Source organism: Bos javanicus, chromosome 27 (genome assembly GCF_032452875.1).
Source record: "Bos javanicus breed banteng chromosome 27, ARS-OSU_banteng_1.0, whole genome shotgun sequence".
NCBI lineage: Eukaryota > Metazoa > Chordata > Mammalia > Artiodactyla > Bovidae > Bos > Bos javanicus.
In genome coordinates, this window is record NC_083894.1 from 3,503,196 (window position 1) to 3,528,701 (window position 25,506).

Genomic DNA, 25,506 nt, shown 5'->3' on the forward strand with positions numbered 1-25,506 from the left:
TTCCTAAGGGTCTACCCCAGCTGCTGTGCATCCTGTGAGTGTGACAAACATATAACGGTGTGTATGGATTGTTATGGTGTCACACAGTGTAGTCTCCCTGCCCTAAAAATCCTGTGTTCCAGCTTCTTCCCGTTTCCTCCTGAAGAAGCCATTCAGGAAGAGATCCGAAAGCTTGGATTAAACTGCCCCAGTGTGCAAGCTAGGCTACTTTAAGGAAATCAGAACTAAACAAAGGAATTAGAAATCAGAGAAGAACACAAAAGTGGAGCTATGTGTGAGAGCTAATAAGCCCACAAGGATTCTGAGAAGTTCATTCTAAAATTCTCTGTTTCTATCTGTATGGAAGCTTTAGCTTAGGCTGTTAAAAATGTGCTACTCTCTAAGCAGGCACTCTTTATGTACACGCTTTTAACTGAGTAAATTAAAAACTTTCCTACAAATAATAATGGAGAATTTTAAAATGAACATCTCAAAATCCATACAAGATAATACTGTGTCATCGTTAAGCCTCTTAAATGTGGTAATTACATTGTGTGTACAAGAATGCTTTTGTTCTTACGAGATAAATGCTGAAATGCTTATGGGTGAAGTGTCATGATGTCTGCAACTAATTTTCAAATGATTCAAAGTAGAGAGAGAATTGATAGTTTCTACATATCAAATAAATGTGGCAAAATGTTAACAACTGGTGATTATCAGTGAAGAATACATGTGTTCACTATTTGTGCAATTTTCTGTAGAACTGAAAACTTGCCAAATCGAAAGTTGGTGAAAAAAAAATCTTGAACTTTATTTAGGAAGTTTGTTGACAGTACTATTGGTGAAGTAATTCCAAACTATTTCATGTATATTATAGGATTAGGCAAATGAGTAAAAATATCGACCACAGTAGCTGTAGGTACTTTGTATCATGTCATTCTGTTTTGTTTTCTTCATCACATTTATAGTTTCTAAAACATTCATTTTGTTAATGTATTTGCTTGTCTGTTTAATGTTAGCCCCTACCCAGTAAATGCTATTTGAGCAGATTAAGAAAAAAAAAAAAAAAAAAAACACCTGCTACAAAATATCTCAGAGCTGTGAGGTTATAAGAAACACCCAGAGAAATGAAACACCCACACTCTAGGACTTTTCCATAGATTTTTTTTTTTTTGTCCTGAATGTAGTTTACCACATTTTAGTGTACACTGTCCTATGAAATTTTGCTCAAATTCAAGCACATCAATTCATGTTTACTAATTAAAGCTACTTTATAGTATATAGTTTGGAGAAAATTAGAGACCTATAAAGTATTTTTTGCTTTACTTTCCAAATGTATTTAAATATTCCTAAAATATAAGAAATGATTCAGAAGAATACGTTTGTCATAAACCACCACATTTCAGAGGTATGATGTTGGTCATCAAGCAGACTTTATGAAATTAATTTCTAGGCAGTGATGAATCATATTAGAAGCAATCCTGGTTTCAGTGGAGCCTTTATAACCCGAAGGAATTGCACGCCTTTTGTCTATAATTGAAGGATATTTCTGACCATCCATCCTGTGAGCTCAGATGACAGGTGCTATCTGTTGCTCTCTGCACCTGACAGTTTGGACACGTCCATTCATTAGAAACACTCTTCTCTCTCAAAAATAGCTGCCTAAGAGTATCCATTTAAGATTCCTCCATGTCTTTTCATGGCTTGATAGCTCATTTTTTTTTTTTTAGTGATGAATAATATGCTATTATCTGGTACGCTATAGTTTATTTGTCAATTCACCAACTGAAGGACAATCTCTGTTGCTTCCAGGTTTTGACAGTTACAAATAAAGCTGCAATTAACATTCACGTGCAGATTTCGTGAGTGACTAACACTTTCACTTTGTGTAGATATAAAATTATTCATATAATGTTAATCATTATATTTATTATATTTATGTCCAAAATTACTCTAGTAAGATATTAATATTAATTATGTTTATCTATAGATAAAGCCTCATTTCCTCTAAATTTTCTATTAAGGAAGATTAAACTCCTGCTTAGGGATGTGCATAGGTTAAAAACATTCAATGTCCAATTATGTATGAAATACTGAATGTAACTACTAGCATCATTAGCAGATGACCAAGAAATTTGTTAATACATTTGCACCTATAGACCCTAACCTGCCACATTCATTTGTTCATGGTAATCAGGGTTTCATTTTTTTTATAATATATATTTTTAAATTTTTTAAAAAATTTTATTATTTTTAAACTTCATAATATTGTATTGGTTTTGCCAAATATCGAAATGAATCCGCCACAGGTATACATTTATTTTTTAACTTTACAGTTTTGTATTGGTTTTGCCATATATTAACATGAATCCACCACAGGTATACATGTGTTCCCCATCCTGAACCCCCCTCCCTACTCCCTCCCCGTACCATCCCTCTGGGTCATCCCAGTGCACCAGCCCCAAGCATCCAGCAGCATGCATCGAACCTGGACTCACAACTTGTTTCATATATGATATTATACATTTTCAATGGCATTCTCCCAAATCATCCCACCCTCTGCCTCTCCCACAGAGTCCAAAAGACTGTTCTATACATCTGTGTCTCTTTTGCTGTCTCGTATGCAGGGTTATTGTTACCATCTTTCTAAATTCCATATATATGCATTAGTATACTGTATTGGTGTTTTTCTTTCTGGCTTACTTCACTCTGTATGACAGGCTCCAGTTTCATCCACCTCATTAGAACTGATTTAAATGTATTCTTTTTAATGGCTGAGTAATACTCCATTGTGTATATGTACCACAGCTTTCTTATCCATTCATCTGCTGATAGACATCTAGGTTGCTTCCATGTCCTGGATTTTAAGAGTTATCATAAGGATCAGAAAAGCAGGAGTAACTCGTTTCGCCTTAATTTTCAAACATAGGGTACAGGGGATTCTGGGGGAGTTATATGCTTGGTGGAATAGACAAGGGAGGGAAGAAGAGCCCTACACTGGAGGAAAGCACACAGCCTGTCATGAAGGGGAACAGAGGAGTACAAAAAATAAGGATAGTGAAGATTTCATTATCTTCTGGGGCAAAGTGGTGAAACTCCAATTCCTGTTAACTCATGTTAGTAATGACGTGAATTTTATTTTCTCCCTGTCTTCTCATGTTCTGATAGCTTTCCTTAGAAACTGGGCAGTTCCTCAGAATATTAGAGGTTTCTCAATAAAAACGCTCTCTGAGAGGACAGTGACCTTTCACCCACAGGCAGCAAGGGCCCCATGCATTCCCTGTGTACCTGCCCCCAAAAGCAGTGAGCTCTGTGCTTCCCATGTGCTGTCTGTCGTGGTCCCAACCGCAACCCCAAGACATCCTGCTGGCTTCACAGGGAGGCTGACATTGCAAGCGGTTAAGTGGTGATGGAGGCAGTGAACTCAGAGTTCAAGTCCAGGCTGAGCAGCTGCAGAGCTGGGGCCATTTACACGGTTCCGGACACTGGTGCCCCACAGGCTAATTTAACAGGGACACTTATACGTGGTCACCGGCACTGCTGAAATAGTCTTAAACAATGTACATTAAGAGGGAAGCAGACTAATTAGTGATTAATCCTTTTTTTATCACAACTGCTTTCACCGGAGAAGAATTTGGAATGATTTAAGATCGAGTGTTTGGCTTCTTTATATATGTATATGTGTGTATATGTATATGTGTGTAGGGCTTTCCTCCAGTGTTCTTCTCCAGGCAAGAACATTGGAGTGGGTTGCCATTTCCTTCTCCAAGTTTAAATGCTGAGAAATCCAACCACAGGAAAAGACAGGAGGGGCAGTAACCCTGGAGAAGAGGGCAGAGGCACCTGGCTGGCTAAGCAGCGGGGAAGACAGACATTCTGAACCCTGCTTCCTGTATCCACACCTCCCGCCATCTTCTTCCTGTGAGTGTGGACTAGACTTGCTAAGTCACAGGGAACGGCAGAAATGGTGGGACATCACTTCTGAGACACCAGCTTATGAAAGCCCAGTGTCCCGCACGCACGCAAGCCTGTTTCTGTCTCCCCTCCCTTTCTGGGGTCACTCCCCTAGGCGGAGCCAGTTTCCACAGTACGAGGGGGCCCTGTGCAGAGGGCCCAAGTGACAGAGTATGGGAGAGAGTCGCCCCCTGGTCAAGCCTGGGGAGGCCTCAGCCCCTGCTGACTCTTTTGCTGTGGCCTGCTGACATGGCCAGAGGCAAAATCAGGTTAGCCACTTCCCGATTACTGACCCTCAGAAACTCTGAGATAACAAATGTATGTGGTTTCAAGCTGCTACTTTGGGGGTGGTATTGTTTCACAGCAATAGATAAGTAAGTGGGAATGTTGACTCAGCTTTTGCTACAGTGACCAAAGAGCTCAGGTTACAAAGCAAAAGACCTTGTGTGTGTGTGTGCAGTATATGCTATTTTATTTTGATTGGAGTCAAATGACAGGCAATCCAATATTAGGTGTCTGTGTGTGTATGAATATCAGAGAAGGCAATGGCACCCCACTCCAGTACTCTTGCCTGGAAAATCCCATGGAAGGACGAGCCTGGAAGGCTGCAGTCCATGGGGTCACTGAGGGTCAGACACGACTGAGCGACTTCACTTTCACTTTTCACTTTCATGCATTGGAGAAGAAAAGGGCAACCCATTCCAGTGTTCTTGCCTGGAGAATCCCAGGGACGGTGGAGCATGGTGGGCTGCCGTCTATGGGGTCACACAGAGTCGGACACGACTGAAGCGACTTAGCAGCAGCAGCAGCAGTGTATGAATATATAAAGGAATTTATATTGAAACTATCCATTTGGAGTTGGAATATGGGTCAAAAGAGCATATTCAACATGGTGGAGCCAAGCTCCTACAGGATAGGTAGGCATCTGCATTGATATATTCTTATTTAAATTTTATTCATTTTTGAGATATATGTTACCTGCACAACTTGCAGAATTTCAGAGATATAGCACTTCCACATACTGTTAGAACTTTCTCTCTCACCTCTGACCCCTGTAACTCAGGTTACCTCTGCATGAAACCAATGATCCACATGTATTTTGTGTGTGTATTCCTTAAGGAGTATGTTTGTATCTTTTTCTTTAATCATATTCTATGTACACAAGCATTTAGCACCAGTTACATATAAGGATGTATTTCCCTTTCTATGCTTTAACACTAAAACTGCAACCTCTGTGCCCTTGCCCAATGAATGCTTCCTATTTTCTCTCTTGCTATATAATTCTCATTGACATTCATCATAAAGTATGTGCTTTACTTGTATTAATTTCTGTTTCCTTGATAGAATGAAGCACTATGAGAGTAGAGTCTTCCTTTCTGTTTTATTTATTATTATATACCTAGTATAGTGTCTGCTATAAATCTCTGTTGAATGAATAAACATTATACTTCAGATACTGATTATATTTTACATTAGTGGGCAGATTGCTTTTCTTCTAGTTTCATATTTTGATGTATGTTCTAACATGGTGATTTCCACATAATTTTGTTAATTATTTAAAGCACTTGATTTTCTATAATGTAAATTACTGGAATTAATTGACCTGTACTTGTAGGTGAAATGCATTAAATAAAAATATATAAATGCAATTAATGTCAATATAAATTAAGCTCTTTTAAAGTACTTTACTTTTGCTTTGCTTTATTTTTGTAAGAGAATTTAGCACTGGCCATTTTGTTTCAGTTTTACAGCTTTTAAATAGGCAGTGGAAATCATTACAAATAAAAGATGATGTTACTATAATATTGTGAAGCTAAAATTCATTAGAGTGTTCATTTTCATCAGTCTCTAATGTTAAAAATTGATTCTTCTTTTTATAATCTAATAGGTGCAAATAAATGGAAGGGGTATGTCACAGAGTAACAAAGCAAATCATGCTGGCCATATTTAGGATAAAACAATCCAGATATTCTATGGCAAAGGAAAGGGCATGGCTGTTCAGTACAGATATTTTTTATCCTCAACTAACAAGAAAAACAGAAAATTCTCATTTAATCTTGTAGAGTCAGAACACCAAGAATAATATAAATACTATCAAAAATTGTGCTTAAATTTAAAAGACTAAATAAAAACTCACCATTACTTATCAGAAAGAAAATTGGTCTTGAGACCAGTGTGTTTGTGTGTGTGTGTGTGTGTGTGTATGATATTATATATATAATATGTATGTATCAGTTCAGTTCAGTTCAGTTGCTCAGTCGTCCAACTCTTTGTTGACTCCATGAACCACAGCATGCCAGGCCTCCCTGTCCATCACCAATTCCCAGAGTCCACCCAAACCCATGTCCATTGAGTCAGTGATACCATCCAACCATCTCATCCTCTGTCGTCACCTTCTCCTCCTGCCCTCAGTGTTTCCCAGCATCAAGGTCTTTTCAAATGAGTCAGCTCTTTGCATCAGGTGGCCAAAGTATTGGAGTTTCAGCTTCAACATCAGTCCTTCCAATGAACACCCAGGACTGATCTCCTTTAGGATGCACTGGTTGGATCTCCTTGCAGCCCAAGGGACTCACAAGAATCTTCTCCAACACCACCATTCAAAAGCATCAATTCCTCAGTGCTCAGCCTTCTTCACAGTCCAACTCTCACATCCATACATGACCACAGGAAAAACCATAGCCTTGACTAGACGGACCTTTGTTGGCAAAGTAATGTCTCTGCTTTTTAATATGCTGTCTAGGTTGGTCATAACTTTCCTTCCAAGGAGTAAGCATCTTTTAATTTCATGGCTGCAGTCACCATCTGCAGTGATTTTGGAGCCCAGAAAAATAAAGTCTGACACTGTTTCCACTGTTTCCTCATCTATTTCCCATGAAGTGAAGGGACTGGATGCCATGATCTTTGTTTTCTGAATGTTGAGCTAACTTTTCACTCTCCACTTTCACTTTCATCAAGAGGCTCTTTAGTTTGTCTTTACTTTCTGCCATAAGGGTGGTGTCATCTGCACATCTGAGGTTATTGATATTTCTCCCAGTAATCTTGATTCCAGCTTGTGCTTCCTCCAGCCCAGTGTTTCTCATGGTATTATATATATATATGATATGTTAAATATTTGTTTTATGTTTATGTGTTAGAATAATACTGCATGGGTGTGGATGTAAGTATAGTTAGAAATTAACATGTTTCTAATGATGGGAAGTGTGGGTGACAAAAAAAAGTTTACAAAATAATTCTATAGGTATAATATTTCTTTATTATGATATTTAAAGTTTACCTTAAAATGTCTTTAATATGTACTGTCAGTTCTGTTATACCATCCACTGATTCTTTTTTAGTTTAACATAACTTTTAAAAATTCAAATTCTTCAAAATCAAAATTACCTGTTTTTATTGAATAATTACAGCATCCAGTATTTTTTTTTTCTAAACCTGCCTATTTCATTCACTGTGGTTAGAAACACAGAAAAAGGTAAAGTATTTATAGATTGCATTGCATATTTTAAATTATATTTCAGTTAAGCTACTGAGAAAAGAATATGGAAACAAGGCTAATCTAGTAAACTGGAAAAGAAAATCAAGGTATTAGTTACAGATAACACAGCCTGGCACCACAGAAGCTCTGATGCACAGGCCACCATAATGTTCCTGGTCCTGTAATGCTTTTTCTCTGAATGCTCTGGGCTTTTTCCCCATGAAAAGTGTAGCAGCAAGTATGTAGGTGTCTGTAGGCATCCACATCAGCAGTCTTAAGTGTAAAAACTAAGAACTGCTGAATTAATTGTATCCTTTCATTAAAACCAAGTGTTACGTGGAGCTGGATTCCATTATTCACCTACATCTGAATGTTTTTCTGGTTTGTGCATAGGCACATCCTCTATGCAAAGTTCTCTCATCCATTTCATCATCCATCAATATAAATGGATGATATTGAAATAAGGAAATAACAAGGTTAAAAGTGGTAATTAAACCAGGTTCGATGCACGATACTGGATGCTTGGGGCTAGTGCACTGGGACGACCCAGAGGGATGGTATGGGGAGGGAGGAGGGAGGAGGGTTCAGGATGGGGAACACATGTATACCTGTGGTGGATTCATTTTTATATTTGGCAAAACTAATACAATTATGTGAAGTTTAAGAATAAAATAAAATTTCAAATAAAAAAAATAAAGCATGTTGAAAGAAGCTATACTTTTTTAAAAATGTTCTTGTTCTTTGGGTTTTTGTTGCTTTTATTAAAATGGAATACTTTTTAAAAGGTCCTAGAACTGAGCATGACCTCATTTGCCTGCCACTTCTATAAAAGATATATGCTTTTAATGACTTTTGTATATACAATAAAGTGTTGTTAACTGTGGTCACAGTCCTGAACAGACAGCTCCACAATGTACTCATCTTGCTTAACTGTGTCACTTGATGAGCAACTGCCTCTTTAATAAAAGAGGTATCTGTCTGTGCACAAATACAGACAGAATGACTGTTTCCCTCTAAAATTCTCTATTAAGAGGACAGATGTTAAAACAGAAATCATCTAAGCAGAAAGTATGTGTGTGCTTGTGTGTATATTTAACTCTGGATTGATAGAAAAAAAAAAACAAAAAACTTTTTTGACCCAGAGGGATGGTATGGGGAGGGAGGTGGGAGAGGAGTTCAGGACTGGAAACACATGTACACCCGTGGCAGATTCATGATAATGTATGGCAAAACCAATACAATATTGTAAAGTAATTAGCCTCTAATTAAAATAAATTTAAATAAATAATAAATAAAACAGTGCAAAAAAAGAAAGACATATATTTAACTCTGGATTGATAGGAAAAAACCTTTTTTAAAATGACATACAATTGACATATATGATTCTAGTTTCATGTGTAGAGTATGATGAGTCAATATTTATATATGCTGTGACGTGACCACCACAGTAAGTCTAGCTAACACCCATCACCATATGTAAGTAAAGACCATTTTTTCATGTGATGAGGACTCTTCAGACCTAACTTTCTAGTATAGAATACAGTGGCATTAACTAGAGTGTGTCGTAGCTCACATCCCCATGGTTTGCTTATAACTGGAAGTTAACACCTTTTGACACCCTTCACCCATTTTCCCTACTCTCGTCTCTGGCAACCACCAGTCTGTTCTCTGTCTGACTTTGTTGTTTAAGATTCCACACTTAAGTGATATCATATGGTATTTGTCTTTCTCTTTCTGACTTATGTCACGTGTCACAATGCCCCTGAGGTCCATCCACGCTGTTGTAAATGGCAAGATTTCACTTTTTATGTCAAAGTAATATTCCACTGTGTGCGTGTATGTGTCACATTTTTATCCCTTCATGCACTGATGGGCACTTAGGTTGTTTCCATATCTTGGCTATTGTAAACAATGCTGTGATGAACATGAGGGTGTATGTAGGTTTTTGGATTACTTTTTTTTTTTTTGCCTTCAGATAAATACCCATAAGTGGAATTGCTGGGTCCATATGATAACTCTATTTTAATTTTTTGAGGAACCATCATAGTGTTTTCCATAGCAGCTGCACCAACTTATATTTACACAAACAGGGCACAAAGGTTGCCTTTCTTCCACATTCTCAACAGTGTTTTTTATTTCTTACCTTTCGACAACCAGTATCACAGGTATGGGGTGATTTCTCTTTGTGGTTTTGGTTTGCATTTCCCTAATGATTAGGGATGTTGAGCATGTCTTCTTTGAGAAAATGTTTATTCAGATTCTGTATTTTTTAATTGGATTGTTTTCCTGCTATTGAGCTCTATGAATTATTTCTATATTTTAGATATTAGCCCCTATCAGCTATATGATTTGCAAACATTTTCTCAGTTCAGTTGGTTGCTTGTTCATTTTGTTAATGGTTTCCTTTTCTGTCCAGAAGATTTTCTTTTTAATTTGATATAGTCCTATTGATTGTTTTTGCTTTTCTTGCCTTTGATTTGGTGTCAGATCCACAAAGTCATCCCCATGACTAATGCCAAGAAACTGACCATCTGTTTTCTTCTATGAATTTTAGTGTTTCAGGTGGCTTTTTGAAAAAATTATTTTTTAATTGAAGGGTAATTGTTTTATAGAATTTTTTGCTTTCTGTCAAACCTTAACATAAATCATCCCTAGGTGCACATATGTTTCCTCTCTCTTGAACCTCCCTTCCATCTCCCTCCCTATCCCACCCCTGTTTGAGTTCCCTGAGACATACAACAAATTCCCACTGGCTACCTATTTTACATATGGCTATGTAAGTTTCCATGTTACTCTCTCCATTCATCTCACCCTCTCCTCCCCTTTCCCCGTGTCCATAAGTCTGTTTTCTATGTCTGTTTCTCCATTCAAGTCTTTAATCTATTTTTGAGTTAAGTGTTGTGTCTAGTATAAAATGGGAGTCTAATTTTATTCTTTGTACACGGCTGTCTTATTTTCCCAACACCATTTATTGAAGAGGTCATTCTTTCCTCCCTGTATATTCTTGAGTCTCCTGTCAAAAACTAATTGACCATATATGCATCAGTTTATTTCTGGGCTCTGTATCTTATTTCACTCATCTATGTGCCTTTTTTGACTACTTCAGCCTTATAATACAGTTTGAAATCAGGGGGCATGGGACCTCTAGCTTTATCCTTCTTTTTCAATATTGCTTTGGCTATTTGGGGTCTTTTGTGGTTGCATAACATTTTAGAATTGTTTATTCTATTTCTGTAAAAAAACACCATTGAACTTTTGACAGGAGTTGTACTGAACTCACTAATTGCTTTGGGATGCATGGACAGTTTAGCTCTGCCTGAGAAAACTGTCCCCTAGGTAGCTGTATGTTTGCCGCATCTACTGGAGGAGGTGAGCTCAGGACCTTCCTGTGTCACTGTCATGAACACTCAGTAGAGTCTTAACCTCTGCAGTCCGGTCTGACACCCAACCCTTCCCTTCTTTTCTCACCAGAGCATCTCCTGGAGGGCAGGGGGCAGAGGAGAGATCAATCACGGGTATTTTTCCAAGCAGGACCCTGCAAACCAAGTGCTGAGACTCACAGTTGATGTCAATTGGCAGGGACTGGGCAGTCTGTCTGTTCCTGTGTATTGTGTGATTAGTTGCTTAGTCATATCCAACTCTTTGCAACCCCATGGACTATAGCCCACAAGGCTCCTCTGTCCATGGGGATTATCCAGGCAAGTACACTGGAGTGGGTTGCCATGCCCTCCTCCAGGGGATCTTTCCAACCCAGGGATTGAACCCAGGTCTCCTGCACTGAGGCTTCCCTGGTGGCTCAGACGGTAAAGCGTCTGCCTGCAATGCGGGACACCCGGGTTCGATTCCTGGGTTGGGAAGATCCCCTGGAGAGGAAATGGCAATCCACTCCAGCACTCTTTCCTGGAAAATCCCATGGATGGAGGAGCCTGATAGGCTACAGTCCATGGGGTCGCAAAGAGTCGGATACGACTGAACGACTTCACTCCTGCATTGAAGGCAGATTCTTTACCATCTGAGCCAAAAGAGAAGACCTTCTGATTTTTTGGTCTCAACATAAGAAAATGGAAAAAAAAAAAAAAAGCATGTTGTTTTGTCTTTAAAAGGAAGGGTATCTTATTTGAACACAGTTTGTGTAACTAAAACATATAACTTCCCTATTAGAGTATATTTTGTTGAATGCTTTTATTTATTTTATTTACAATTAGAGCAAAGCTTTCTTACACTGGTTTGTTGGCAGTCAGCTCTGAGAAAATTTTGTTTGGGGTCAGTTTCTGGGGGATATTGTAGATACTAAACATATCTACAAAGGCAGTGATAGAGCATTAAAAAGTCACTGCTCTGCTAGTGAGGATAGCAAGTTATACATATTCTATGAGATGATGGTTTCAAAGAAAGGGCCAAGATTTGACATAAACTTGTGCCTAAGAGAAGCAATATGTTATTTTAAGGTTTAATATATATTTACGACCTAATTAAATTCAGAAGAAAATAAATTTAAATGCATACAAGTAAACTGGTTCACTTCTTAGTAGCTTTATTAATAGCCTAAAATGTACTGACAAAAATTTCCAGTACAATATTATATTACTTATAGGTGTTAACTAACCATAGTGCTAATTACCAAAGGGAAAATCTTACTTGTTATATGATTGCTAGAAATAAGTTTTCCTCTCTGTCACCTCTCCTTAGATATATCATGAAAGCCTAGAAACCTAAGGAAGGTTTACCACTAATTTTAGCTAAATCTCTTTGTCCCTTTCAAAGCATCACCCACTCATATTTATTTAAGAAGACATTAACGAAGTTGAGATTTTCATAATGAATTCTAGGCTCTGGGTACATTTTGCATTTTGAGTTTTAAATAAACAGTTCTCTTAAATGTCAAAGGTTTTAAAAATGTAGGAATAAGCAGAGGACAAGCCCCTCTCATTTCTTTGGCTCTTTCCTAAAATGTCATACTTACCACTTTACTCATTTAAGATATTCTGCAGAAGTGTTTGTTTAAATCCATATTTTTCAAACCTGACCACTCATTAGATTGTGGCCCTTTTAGAAATTAAAGCTATCCGTGCCTGACTCCATTCTTATGAATTAGAATTAACTTGTTTAACAAACTTGTTTTGGGGAAGTTCAAGAACAGTCATGCCATGAATTGGCTTAACCTACTGTCCCACATGTAAGACACACCTCCTGAAAAGGTATTACAGCCAGTCTTTTTTATCTTGGACAGATGATTTTCTTTTCTTTAGGAACTGCAGAATGAAAAGGTGAGATGCCAGAAAGCTTTCATGTGGATCCATTTGGAGAGAATGGTAGTGAAGTAGAGGCGCGGCTCAGCTCCTGATCTAAAACAGAGGGTGTGAGGTTCCCACCCAAGCGGAAGGCAGGGTTATCTTTAAGGCAATCTCCTATTTTCTTTTGCTTCCATTTTAATGAAAGGAAGATATGGTTTTGATTTTCAAAGATCTTTGGGAAAGGAAAATGGAAACAAAGGGAACCACAGAATCCAACTATAGCTACAGAACACAAAAGAATTAAGAGGTTGAAATGAGGAAGGTTTGGATGTAGAAGTGGGGGCTGGTGATGAGAAGAGCCCTACATACTGTTTCATTCCTACAGCCCTGGCCTTGTCAGTGAGGTTCACTGTCAATAAGTCTGTCTCAATGCTCAAATCCAGGATAACATCTTTGAAACAAGGATCATTTTATGGCTGGTGTACTGAGAACACTAGGAAGAGTCTCAGACACAGACAGCTGTAGACACTGGTTCAGCTGTGCCTTGGTCTCCTCTTGTTTTGTAGCAAAGGATGGAAAACAGGACAGAAAACCTTGCCCCAAGGAAGAGCGTCTCTGGGATTCTCAAGTTCTGTTGCTCAGGCAAACATGCATATGAGCTCTACAGATGCAACTTCCCAGCGGTTTTACTACAAGAGGAACAAACATAGACACATGAGTGTCCTGCTCTGCCTCCCTGAACTGACATTTCTAAAGGTATTTGGTTTGTATTCACTGCGTAATAAGACCTTGTTATGTAGGGTCTTAATACTAAGTCGAGGGACAGTGGCAGATGTTAACCTTATTAAATCAACCAGGCCTCACAATTACAGTTCAGCTTATTGCAGTTTAATGAGCATTGTGGCTAGTTAAGAGCCTACAAACTAGATCGTATTCCACCAAACACTTATACTGACATTTTACACGTTCTTAAGGAGTCCTCAAAAAGCCTGCCCAACAAACTTAGAAGAACATTACTCATATTTGGCGGACTTTAATGTTAATTGCTTTTTTAAAGAAAGTAGAACACAATGAACTAATAAGTTATAAAGGTTGTAGATGCTCTATTGTAACTTTAAGTGCAGACATAATTTATTTCATGTTTTCTACACCATTGTTACTAGAATTCGCTATTTTGTGAAATTGAAAACTGCTTTTGAATTTCCTATTCCAATGAGAACAAAACTCTAACTAGTAAGAAAAAAAATATTTTTTAAAAGCACATGCATGTTTTACTTTCTGCTTTCTGATGTCCTGGACAATTGTGTAAATATTCTGTATGCATAGAGTAGGATACATATTTTCTTTTAAAAATTTGTAGTAAAGTGTCTTGTGAGAAGGAGGAAAGAAACAGCAATATTTTCCTCCTAGCCATTAGACTCATACGTTTGGATTTTCATGATTGTTACAAAGTGTAATAATGAATTTGTCTAAAAGACACCTGTATGGTAGGTAAAGACCTCAGTTATCTGCCTCTCCTGCTATCTGAACAGAAAAAGAGATGAAACAAGATTTAGTGTATGTCATACTGATTAATGTGAAAAACGTAACTTTTAAAACACTTATTTACAAACTGAAGGTACTACTAAATAGCCTGAACCATATTAAATGGTTTGGTTTGGTTTGGTTCTTACTGAAAGACGTAAAATTAATGCATCACACTGGAGGGGGTGTGGAGCAGAGGAAGAAAGAGGTTTTAGCTGCATTTCCTCTCACCCTGCGGTCCCCTCATAACCTCAGCACAGTCTTTTTAGAGGAAAAACAGTTCTGGAGGCTGTGCGAGCAGAGGGGATTAGAGTGTCTACAGTATATGATACTTCAGAAAATATACATGTATGTACAATTTTTAATATATGTTGCTATTGGTAAGAGACTGGCATTTCCCACACAGGAGATTTCAGCAATAAAAGGTAATTACTTCTGAAAATGTTTGGCATCCAATTTGTGCTTCTTTTGTACACACTTCTTTTGTGCTGACTAAGTCCTAGGGTAAGGAAAAAGAAGGTCAAATTTATTCAAGTTTTATATTTTTCTTCTAACATTAATTTTACTTTTATAATTTAGATCTCTCACTTAGAACCAATTAGTTCTAAATGGGTTTAGATCTGTTTACTGTTGTGTCCTGACCCAATTTGTCTCATTTGAGAACGCTTTATTCAGCACTTCTGCTAGGCCACCTGGTGTGCGCAAGGGAAAAATTCAAATAAAAATGAGGTATGCTCCAGGTGTAAGGACCCTGGGCTACTGGAGGAGAAATACTGACCACAATCCACAAAGTCACAGAGAACAGGAGGCTGCCTTGCTCTCCTCCCAATCTAAACAGACACTGTGTCCAAAATTAGTTTTACTTTGTAAGAGTATTTTTGAAAACTGAAAACCCAGATTTAAAATGATTACAGACTTTACAACGAAGATGACCTTGGAAACAAATAGAATCCTGGCTAAACTCGGATGTTTATCCTATTAGAACCCAAGCTAATCAATGAGAAAGAGCTGACTGATACGCCCACTCAGAAGGACACCAGCTGCCCTTCACTGACTGAACCTGAGCCTAAGCGCCTAGAAGCGGGACTGCACAGGGGCTATAAGAGGTAACATACATATAGAGAGAAGGCTGGACAGATGCACGCTTCATCCTGTGCTCATCTCCATGTGTCCACTGGAACCAGTAATGGACAGAGTGGTTACTGAGAGACAGTTTCTAGAGTTTTCAAAATGAGTATTTTCTCTCAAATGTCTATAAATTGAAGGGAAGCTGATGACACCGGGTGCCAACCTGGAGCTCTGTGAACTCCCAAACTTGGTCTCTGCAGAGGACTCCAGGTAGGATATGTTTGTTTGGGTTTTCCAAGAAGAAAGGTATTATTAGGAGAGTGGAAGAAGAGGGGAGTAATATTTACCAAACATTTACCAGGCATCCAGACTGAAGCTCAGTGATGCATAAAATCAAGTGGAATCCAGGTTTAAACTCCAGCACCAAGCCTCATTCATGTTTTTGTTGCACTGACTTAATAATTATAGTCTGCTTATATCCAACACTTAAAATAACAGAAATGCATTTTCTCTATATGTCAGAATTAAGAATCTAAGTAGAATATAACCTTTATTTTTCTATAAAGTATAATATCTCTAATAGAATAAATGAAAACAGAGTAAGTAGAGTAATATAATTATTACAGGGAAGGTCATCAGAGGTACCGTATTCTAGTACATTCCAGACTAGCATAAAACATGAGTTATATTAGTAGTTATAGGTTATTTAATTTGATATATGTTCATATATACAAATAACTGCAGACATTTCTCCTATATTTACTCTTTTTTCTTTACTAAATCATCATGTGAGATACGACTATTATCTTGTACAGTGGAGACACCCAGAGAATATTGCCTGAATTCTAACTTGCATAGGAAGCCTCGTGACCTGTGATTTAAAGAGCTGGAAAACTTCAGTTAATACCAGTGCTGGTCACTATTCATATATTAACTTAGTCACCTTCGTATTTCACATTGTCCCAATTTTAAAACTGCCAACTGTAAAACCCAGGTGTTAATTATAAAACAGTTGCTAAGAGCCTTCTCCAGTGAACTCCAAATATATTTTGAGCATTCCACAAGATCTCATATGGAAAATTTTCCAAAGTGTCAAGCGTATGAAATGTTCAATGAAACCAAGTTAGTGATTCCTGGTAACAGTGGGTTAGTAAAAGTAAGATTCCAAATGTGCCTTGACTTCCATGCAAAACAGTTCAGCCATCCAGTCAATGAATGCATGTCTATAGAGTTTTACTTCCTGGGGAAAATTTAATTACAGACACATAACTTTCCTTCCTAGCTCAAGAGAAAAAAGGTGTGCTAAACTTCCTTAAATCATTTATGTTTGTGGGAAGAAAGCACACAAATTTATACAAAGGTTTACATAAAGCAACGTTGTCAAAACTGAGTCTGTGAAATGCGATGGGTTGGCTTTGATTTGAGGACCTTAAAGACCCCTGTGCCCTGGCCCAGAGGTGGGAATACTAAGTGAGGGGACCAGGAGGGTTTGGTTGCAGAAAGGGGGAGGGTCTGGTGAGGAATAAGCAGAGTTGCTGCCACTGACTTGTCTCTTCCCTTGAGGCATAAACTGGAGCCAGTCTAGGCCTGGACTCCCAGTGCTGGGGTCAATTTGTGGGTTCTAAGCTGTGGGTTCTGTGCAGGCTGCTTCCTTTGATTATCTGGAATGGCAGGAGCTGGGGGTGGGGTGGTTCTTTTTGAGTCAAGGGCAGGAGCTGACACTTAACAACAATTAGAGGTTTAAACGTTTGTTATCATTTCCACCTCAATAGTCTGCTTGGATCACAGAGTCCAAGGGGACTGCCCTTGCTACCAACAGGACACTGCAGGTATACCCAGGTATCTTCATGAGTTAGAGAGTTAACCAACACATCTTTCTTTTTACATAAAGTAAGATTCCTCAGGAGAGAAGTGCGTTATTAAATGTGACAACAGTATATCTGCACATTTAATATTCTACCATTCTCTAACACAGCAATATTTTTATTGCTTCATAAAAGTAGTATTCTTGTCCAGGGAGTATGAGAGTATAGAATAAGCTAGAATGGAATTTTCCATAAATGATGAAATTATTTTTATTCTGGTGTAGTAAATATTGAACCAACATTCTGACAGAGTAAATTAATCTCCTAAGATGCATAAATTGTTGAGAGCTTATTGATTCACTGAGAAATAGTTATCTTTGGGAGAATAAACCAACCCAATTTAGTTTGTGAGCGACAGATGGTATACAGGAACCCAATACAAAAAGTACTGTTTTGATGGAAATAGTTTTGCTTTTTTTGGAAAAAACACTCTTAAATCTTTGTTCTAGACAAAAAACTGGAGACATGTGGATGTATAAATAACATGTAAATGCAGCTAAGCTGTATCTGGTTTTCTTTATAAAATATTGGTTTACAAGCTATTTTAAATTTTAAATGGTTTTAAACTTCAAAGAGTTCTACTACCAGTCATTTAAATCAGCAGACAATAAAATGAATGCAATTATACATATAGAAGAAAACAACAGAAAGCAGACTCTTAAATATTGATAGCCCTTTCAGAATGATGATGTAATTTTAATGCTTTTGAAAGTATTTTTCAATGTGAGCAATTATGCTTTAGCAATTGTATAAGAAAAAACTATTTTGACAAATGATAAGAAGACATAATATGTATATGACAAACAGGGATAAAAAAGCACATTGTAAAACAAAATATTCCATATATTCCGTAAGATTTCAATTTTGTTCTGGTGTTTGCAGGTGTGCCGGGCAGGGGTGAGAAAGGATGGTGTTTATGTTTATTTGTGAGTATATATGTATAAAAATGGAAAAAAGGAAACAAAAACACAGATCACAATACTGCCAATCAAGGCGTAATTTTAATTTTTTTCTTTGTGTTTCCAGTTGTTTCAAGGAATCTCTAATATTACTTTTATAATATAAATGCCATTGACATAGTTTTAAAGCATCATATAGTTTAGTTAAACATTGAGAATGAATCTGTCTTGCTAAATTACTAAGTCCCCAGATTATTTTAATTAGAGCCGATGAAAATGTCCTCAGTTCAGTTCAATCCAGTCCCTCAGTCATGTCCGACTTCTTTGCGACCCCATGGACTACAGCACGCCAGGCTTCCCTGTCCATCACCAACTCCTGGAGCTTACTCAGACTCATGTCCATTGAGTCGGTGATGCCATCCAACCATCTCATCCTCTGTCCCACTTCATCTAAAATTCTTCTGCCATCTTGTGTAATGAATATTGATAACTGTTGTCAAGTAATATTAAAAAGTTTAAAATGTATGAATATTTCTGCCCATAAAATTATAAAAATTGTTTCATTTCCTAGCAAATGTGTAATTGAAATATCTGATAGAAAGGAGATTTGATTTAAATGTACATGATTTTAATGTGCTCTCCCTCCAAGCAGTGGGATTCCATGTTTATTTTTATCGGCTACTAAATTCTGTTTATTAGTATAAAAAATATTTGGCAATGCATAAAGAAAAGACAATTAAAAAGAAAAATCTAAACCCTTGAATAGCAAACATGAAGATCTGGCTTAGAACTTAATAAGATTTTTTTCCCAAATATTGTTTTTTCTATGGCATACCTAAATCTTTTGTACAGTAGCATGCATGTACACAATTCTGAGTTGAAACTCATAGCAAGGGAATCTTATAAACAAAGAAAAGGGTAAATTTAACCAAACTCTAAACAAAACATGTTTTGCACAGAGCAATAGAGCAAATGCAAAGACCAAAAGCTGCTAATGATAGAATGGTATCAGGTAACCTCAAACATGTTATTTTCTCATTTGTTCTAATAATTTTTCTAAGCAATGCATTCAAGTTGTTTAATGAGACAATGAAATTCAAAGTGAAATCACCCATAATTTTGAGTAATAGAGGAATTGATTACATTCGTCTTCCCCTAGCCTCTCGAATGGAGAAGGCAATGGCACCCCACTCCAGTACTCTTGCCTGGAAAATCCCATGGGTGGAGGATCCTGGTAGGCTACAGTCCATGGGGTCGCTGAGGGTCGGACACAACTGAGCGACTTCACTTTCACTTTTCACTTTCATGCATTGGAGAACGAAATGGCAACCCACTCCAGTGTTCTTGCCTGGAGAATCCCAGGGATGGGGGAGCCTGGTGGGCTGCCGTCTATGGGGTCGCACAGAGTCAGACACGACTGAAGTGACTTAGCAGCAGCAGCAGCCTCTCAAAACTATGACTTGGTTGTGTACCAAAATGAACTTAACAGTTTAGACATACCTTAGTCAAATGCCAGTAAAATTATCATGATGTATTGACTTCAGTTATCCTTGACAGTGGTATTTCTACACTTGATCTTAGCCAACGGCCAAGAAGCAGTAACAGTGGTATTTCTAAGTAAAAGACTGAAACTATACCATAATAATAATCTGGTTTGGTTTTCTTAAACAGTAACATCCATTTGTAGGCTATTATTTTTACTGTAGCTAAAAAATGCCCTTACTGTCATAAATTCCCCCAAATGCATCTCAAATCTCACTTAGTGTTTGAACAATAAACACAGGATATCAGGTAGGCATTGGAATTTAGCATATGCATTGTTTTAAGACCATAAGAATTAAAAGGGGACCTGCAAGACATACAGTGGAAAAAGTTAAACTGATCTAGTCAATAAGAAGGATAGTCAGATTAATGTTGCATGAGGGGTAACAAGCACAGCCATCTCACCATTAGATAGATTTGAACACCATTTCAAGTTTTCGTACACTGTGTCTCTAGGTCAAAGGTTATGGTCCCTAATACTCCACTGCTAGCCAGGGTGTGTATACTCACCTAGCGAAAGCTGACTGACTGGGCCACTTGAGGGATTGAGTATATTTGTAACATGCTGTTTACCTTTGAGTGGTAGTTTTCAAATTTAACAACAAGGACTTTATATCTATAGTCTCTCTTTTTGCAAAATGTTTCTGTTGTCTATAGGAAGGCAAGAGTCTCTTGTCTTGGCTGCCATCTGCCTGGAAACAGACCTGCTCCGTTTGGATTTTGGGTAAGAATTCATATTAAAACATTGATGCTAAATGCATAAAAACATTTAGATAAAGATTACTAATTTACTTTAAAAAAACATTTACATCTAAGTTCTGCACTAAAAGTAATTTAGGGGATTTTAATACTTGCTCCTGCTTTATAAATTATATGGCAGACTATTTTATTTTTTTGATAACTGCAGAACTAAATTAGATAAAGTACTCTGGGAACTGAAAAACTCCATGTGTCTTGGCAGTTCCCCACTAATGGCTTTTGGCAAATTATCAGTGGGTGCTAAAAGTGTATGTAGGTGAAGATATTATGGGAAGAGGAATATTTACGTAGACTCAAAATCTCAACAGATTACTTATTAGTTATGGAAAGGCAAATAAGCAGCTTTTCAGCTGAAATGTAAAGTTCAGCGTTATTCCCACAGGTGACAAATCCAGTGCTTCCTGCAGTGATGGGCTGAGTAGGATGGTGACATAAACGCTGAGCATTTCGGCACTTCCCAGCCCCCAATTAGCTAAGGATGTAATCAGACAAACCCTAACTGAGTCACAGTCTATAAAAATAACTGGTCTTTAATCTTCACATGAAAGAGACAGAAAGACTGTCTCCTATGAAGGGAGATGAAGAAGATGGAAACCGTAAGGCTGACCTGGATTCTGGAGAAAAATGAATGACATCTGCGAGATGATTGGAAAATTCTGAATTAGATCTGTAAAGTAGGTAATAGAACTGAATCAGTGTTAATATCCTGATTTAAATAATTAATTAGATGGTGGTTATGAAATACAAATCCTTGTTTTCTGTCTTTAACATTTCAGGAAAATAGAACAAATGATTAAGTAAATTTGATAAAACATTACTTGGTCAATCTTGGTGAAGGATACGTGGACATATGCAACACTTGTAAGTCTGAAATAATTTCAAAATGAAAATGTGCATCAAATTGCTCTATAGTTGTAGTTGTTGTTACTATTTCTTTCAGAGAGAAGACAAATGGGGAAAAATTAAATCTGTGCCCTGGATAGTTAACTTTTGGATGTAGACTGCCTTTTTTGTTGAAGTATGGCTTCTGTACGGAGAAGGCAACGGCACCCCACTCCAGTACTCTTGCCTGGAAAACCCCATGGACGGAGGAGCCTGGTGGGCTGTAGTCCATAGGGTCGCTAGGAGTCAGACAACTGAGCGACTTCACTTTCACTTTTCACTTTCATGCATTGGAGGAGGAGATGGCAACCCACTCCAGTGTTCTTGCCTGGAGAATCCCAGGGATGGTGGAGCCTGGTGGGCTGCTGTCTATGGGGTCGCACAGAGTCGGACATGACTGAAGCGACTTAGCAGCAGCAGCAGCAGCAGCAGTAGCATGGCTTCTGTAACAAACAGGATTGGATGTCGGGTTGGGCAAGAAGTTTTTCCTGTAAGATGGTACAGAAAAACCCAAAAAGAGCTTCTTGGCCACCACAATGTTTCTGTCTGCAGATTGACAGCTGAGTGAGGGATCCTGCTCTATAGTCAATGGATGCAAAACAAAAGCCTTTCTGTTTTCTGAGTTTTTTTTTTTTTTTTTTTAATACCACCCCTGGTAACTTACACTATTGTCAGATCACTTTCACTTTTATATTAGGCAGAGTCTGAATTTTAATCAGAGCACATATATTCAAGCAAGTGAAAACGTGCAAATTTTAAAATATTTTGTGTGTGAATTCCCATGAATGTCAACAGATTCACTGAGATTTTTCCTATAAAACTGGTGGGTTTTTGGAGGGAGTGTTAAATAAATCTATGTTAAAAATGCATTAGGGCATTTGTATCTGAGATGCAATATCAAGGTGATATACTCTGTTTACTGTTGATTTTTTTCCCCAAGTTTCATTAAAAACAACTTTCTCCACATTGGCTACGTCTTTGACAGTCGGTCTGGATTCAGTTTTCCCCACACCCTGATTTTCACTTTCTAACTTTGCAACATTATAATGCTAACAACAACAACAACAAAAAAAACATAATAATTCTAGTGACACCTTTACACATAGATCAAATCTGAAGGGTGAACCTTCCAGGATATTTGAAAGCTCCACACTCCCTCATCACCAAATGTCTAATTTGAGACTCAGAAAACACGAAGCAGCTTGTTTAAACCAGCCAAACTAAATGTTTACAAATGATAGCCAATGTGAAGAAAAATCTTCACTAATCTATGATAAAAGGCCAAAAGCTAACTACTTGGTTTAGGGAACTGCGTTTACTAATAAAAGATGAATATAATCAGAAATGTGTGTGTGCTCTGTTGCTAAGTTGTGTCTGACTCTTTGCAACCGGATGAACCGTAGACCGCCAGGCTCCTCTGTTCATGGGATTTTCCAGGCAAGACTACTGGAGTGGGAGGCCATTTCCTACTCCAGCAGATGTTCCTGACCCAGGAATCGATGTTCCTGACCCAGGAATCGAACCTGCATTTCTGTGTCTCCTGCACTGGCAGGCAGATTCTTTGTCACTGAGCCACCTGGGAAGCCCATAATCATAAAAACAACCTCTGTATCATATGGGTAAATAGAAATGATTTCTAGGTTCCTAAGAAGTTAACTACACTTAAAAACAGTATAAGAAAGCTGTGGTACATATACACAATGGAATATTACTCAGCCATTAAAAAGAATACATTTGAATCAGTTCTAATGAGGTGGATGAAACTGGAGCCTATTATACAGAGTGAAGTAAGCCAGAAAGAAAAATACCAATACAGTATATTAATGCATATATATGGAATTTAGAAAGATGGTAACAATAACCCTGTATGTGAGAGAGCAAAAGAGACACAGATGTATAGAACAGTCTTTTGGACTCTGTGGGAGAGGGAGGAGGGGGATGATTTGGGAGAATGGCATTGAAACATGTATAATATCATATAAGAAATGTATCACCAGTCCAGGTCCGATGCAGGATACAGGATGCTTGGGGCTGGTGCACTGGGATGACCTAGAGGGATGGTATGGGGAGGGAGGTTTGAGGGGGGTTCAGGATGGGGAACACGTGTATACCCATGGTGGATTCATGTTGATGTATGGCAAAACCAATACAATATTGTAAAGTAATTAGCCTCCAATTAAAATAAATAAATTTAAATTAAAAAAATAAAATAAAATGTACAATAAAAAAAAAAAGCCCAGTATATTCATGATAATGTTTACAAATCCAAGCAGTGTAAATTAAAGACACTTTCTTTAGTAGAAGTGATATATTCTGAATGACTTAGTCTAAAAGCTGAGTATTTTCAATTATTTTCATAGTCTATATCTCCTATACTCTATCTGTACTTCAGACTTCAATGATAGCAAAAGCCAGTGATCGCAGAACTTTGAGAGGTAAGGCAAGTTATAAGACAACTCTTCAAATAATTAAAAATGAATGTCACCATTAGGCAAACTAATACACCAGCTGATGCACTGTATTAACAAGGCCTGATATATTACCTTACTTGGGTGAAATGACCAGAAGCCCCATCTCTTATCAGCACTCGTTGCTGATTTCCTGTCCTTCTAAGGGACGAAGAAACAAGAAATGGTTTGGAATGGGAGACACAGAGTACTTAAGGAGTAATTTTCATCTTCACCAGCCAATATCCATGTGAAGTAGAAAAGGTAAATATTGATTTAATCAATAGCTATTTCAGAAATACTGCTGCTAAACATAAGAATGGCCTCACAAGTTATAGCTCCTACTACAGCTACAACGATCACTTTTACTAGTAACTCAACTGTGTTGAAAGACTACTGTGCTGCAGACACTTTATAGCCCTCTTGCTCATAAAGTGCTATGATGCAGGTACTCTTCTCACCTTTGTTTCAGTACTAATGCCAAAATTGATTACAATCTGTGGCAGACCACAGCAAGTACTAAGTGCTCGCATGCCATTATCTTAATGCATCCCAGCAGAACTCTTGGAAACAGAATTCTAACAGAGAATACATGTGAGAGGTTTGGCAGTTTTTCTAAATGCATCTGGGTGCCAGTCATGACGATGGTGAGTCATCAGGTACCTTGCAGTGTTCATGGTCAAGAGCACAGTTGAAGGGTCTTGTCCCTTCTGTGTGGATGCTGATGGGATTCTCTCTTTTCTCACTCAGTTATCTCATGGTTTTGTCAAAGGTCATTTTATGTTCTATGTGCCGGCCCATCTCTGGACTTTCTCTTCTTTCCACTGGACTACTCCTCTATCCTTTCACCAGTTCCACACCACTTTATCTCCTTTAGCTCAATGGTGTGTTTTTGAAACATGTATAAATTCTCCAACTTTGTTCTTCCTTTTAAAAATAATGTCAGCTATTATAGACCCTCTGCCATTTCACATAAATTTTAGAACCAGTATATCAATTTCTACAGACACCAAAAAAAAAAGGAAGAAAGTTAAAAAAAAAAAAGGTAAAACCGGTTAGCTTCTTGGACTTGCGATTGAAACTGCGTTCCTTCAATAGACTATCTACAGGTAAGAAAGTCTACATCTTCAAAACACTGTCTTCTGAGAAATAGCATATGAGATACCTTGTATGTGGAATTTTAAAAACATGATACAAATGAACTTATTTACAAATCAGAAACAGACTCACAGACTTAGAGAGTTTGGGACAGACACGTACACACTGCTATATTTAAAACAGATAATGAACAAAGACCTACTGTACAGCACAGGGAACTCTGCTCAATGTGATGTGGCAGTCTGGGGGGGAGGGAAGTTTGGGGGAGAATGGACACATGCACAGGTATGGCTGAGTATCTTTGCTGTCCACCTGAAACCATCACAACACTGTAAATTGGCTATACTCTAATGTAAAACAGAAGTTTAAAAAAGCAAACAGAATTCTCTCAGCTTTAGAGAACCTTCTTACACTGTTGGTGGGAATGCAAACTAGTACAGCCACTATGGAGAACAGTGTGGAGATTCCTTAAAAAACTGGAAATAGTACTGCCATACAACCCAGCAATCCCACTGCTGGGCATACACACTGAGGAAACCAGAAGGGAAAGAGACACGTGTACCCCAATGTTCATCGCAGCACTGTTTATAATAGCCAGGACATGGAAGCAACCTAGATGTCCATCAGCAGATGAATGGATAAGAAGGCTGTGGTACATATACACAATGGAGTATTACTCAGCCATTAAAAAGCATACATTTGAATCAGTTCTAATGAGGTGAATGAAACTGGAGCCTATTATACAGAGTGAAGTAAGCCAGAAAGAAAAATACCAATACAGTA

The 25,506-nt window shown here is 37.8% G+C and overlaps 1 protein-coding gene across 1 annotated transcript in view; it reads right to left on the reverse strand.

Annotated features, from left to right (window-relative positions):
* Positions 1-25,506, reverse strand: part of CSMD1 (CUB and Sushi multiple domains 1) — a 2,072,278-nt gene that overhangs the window by 953,358 nt on the left and 1,093,414 nt on the right. The gene's annotated exons all lie outside the window — the stretch shown is intronic.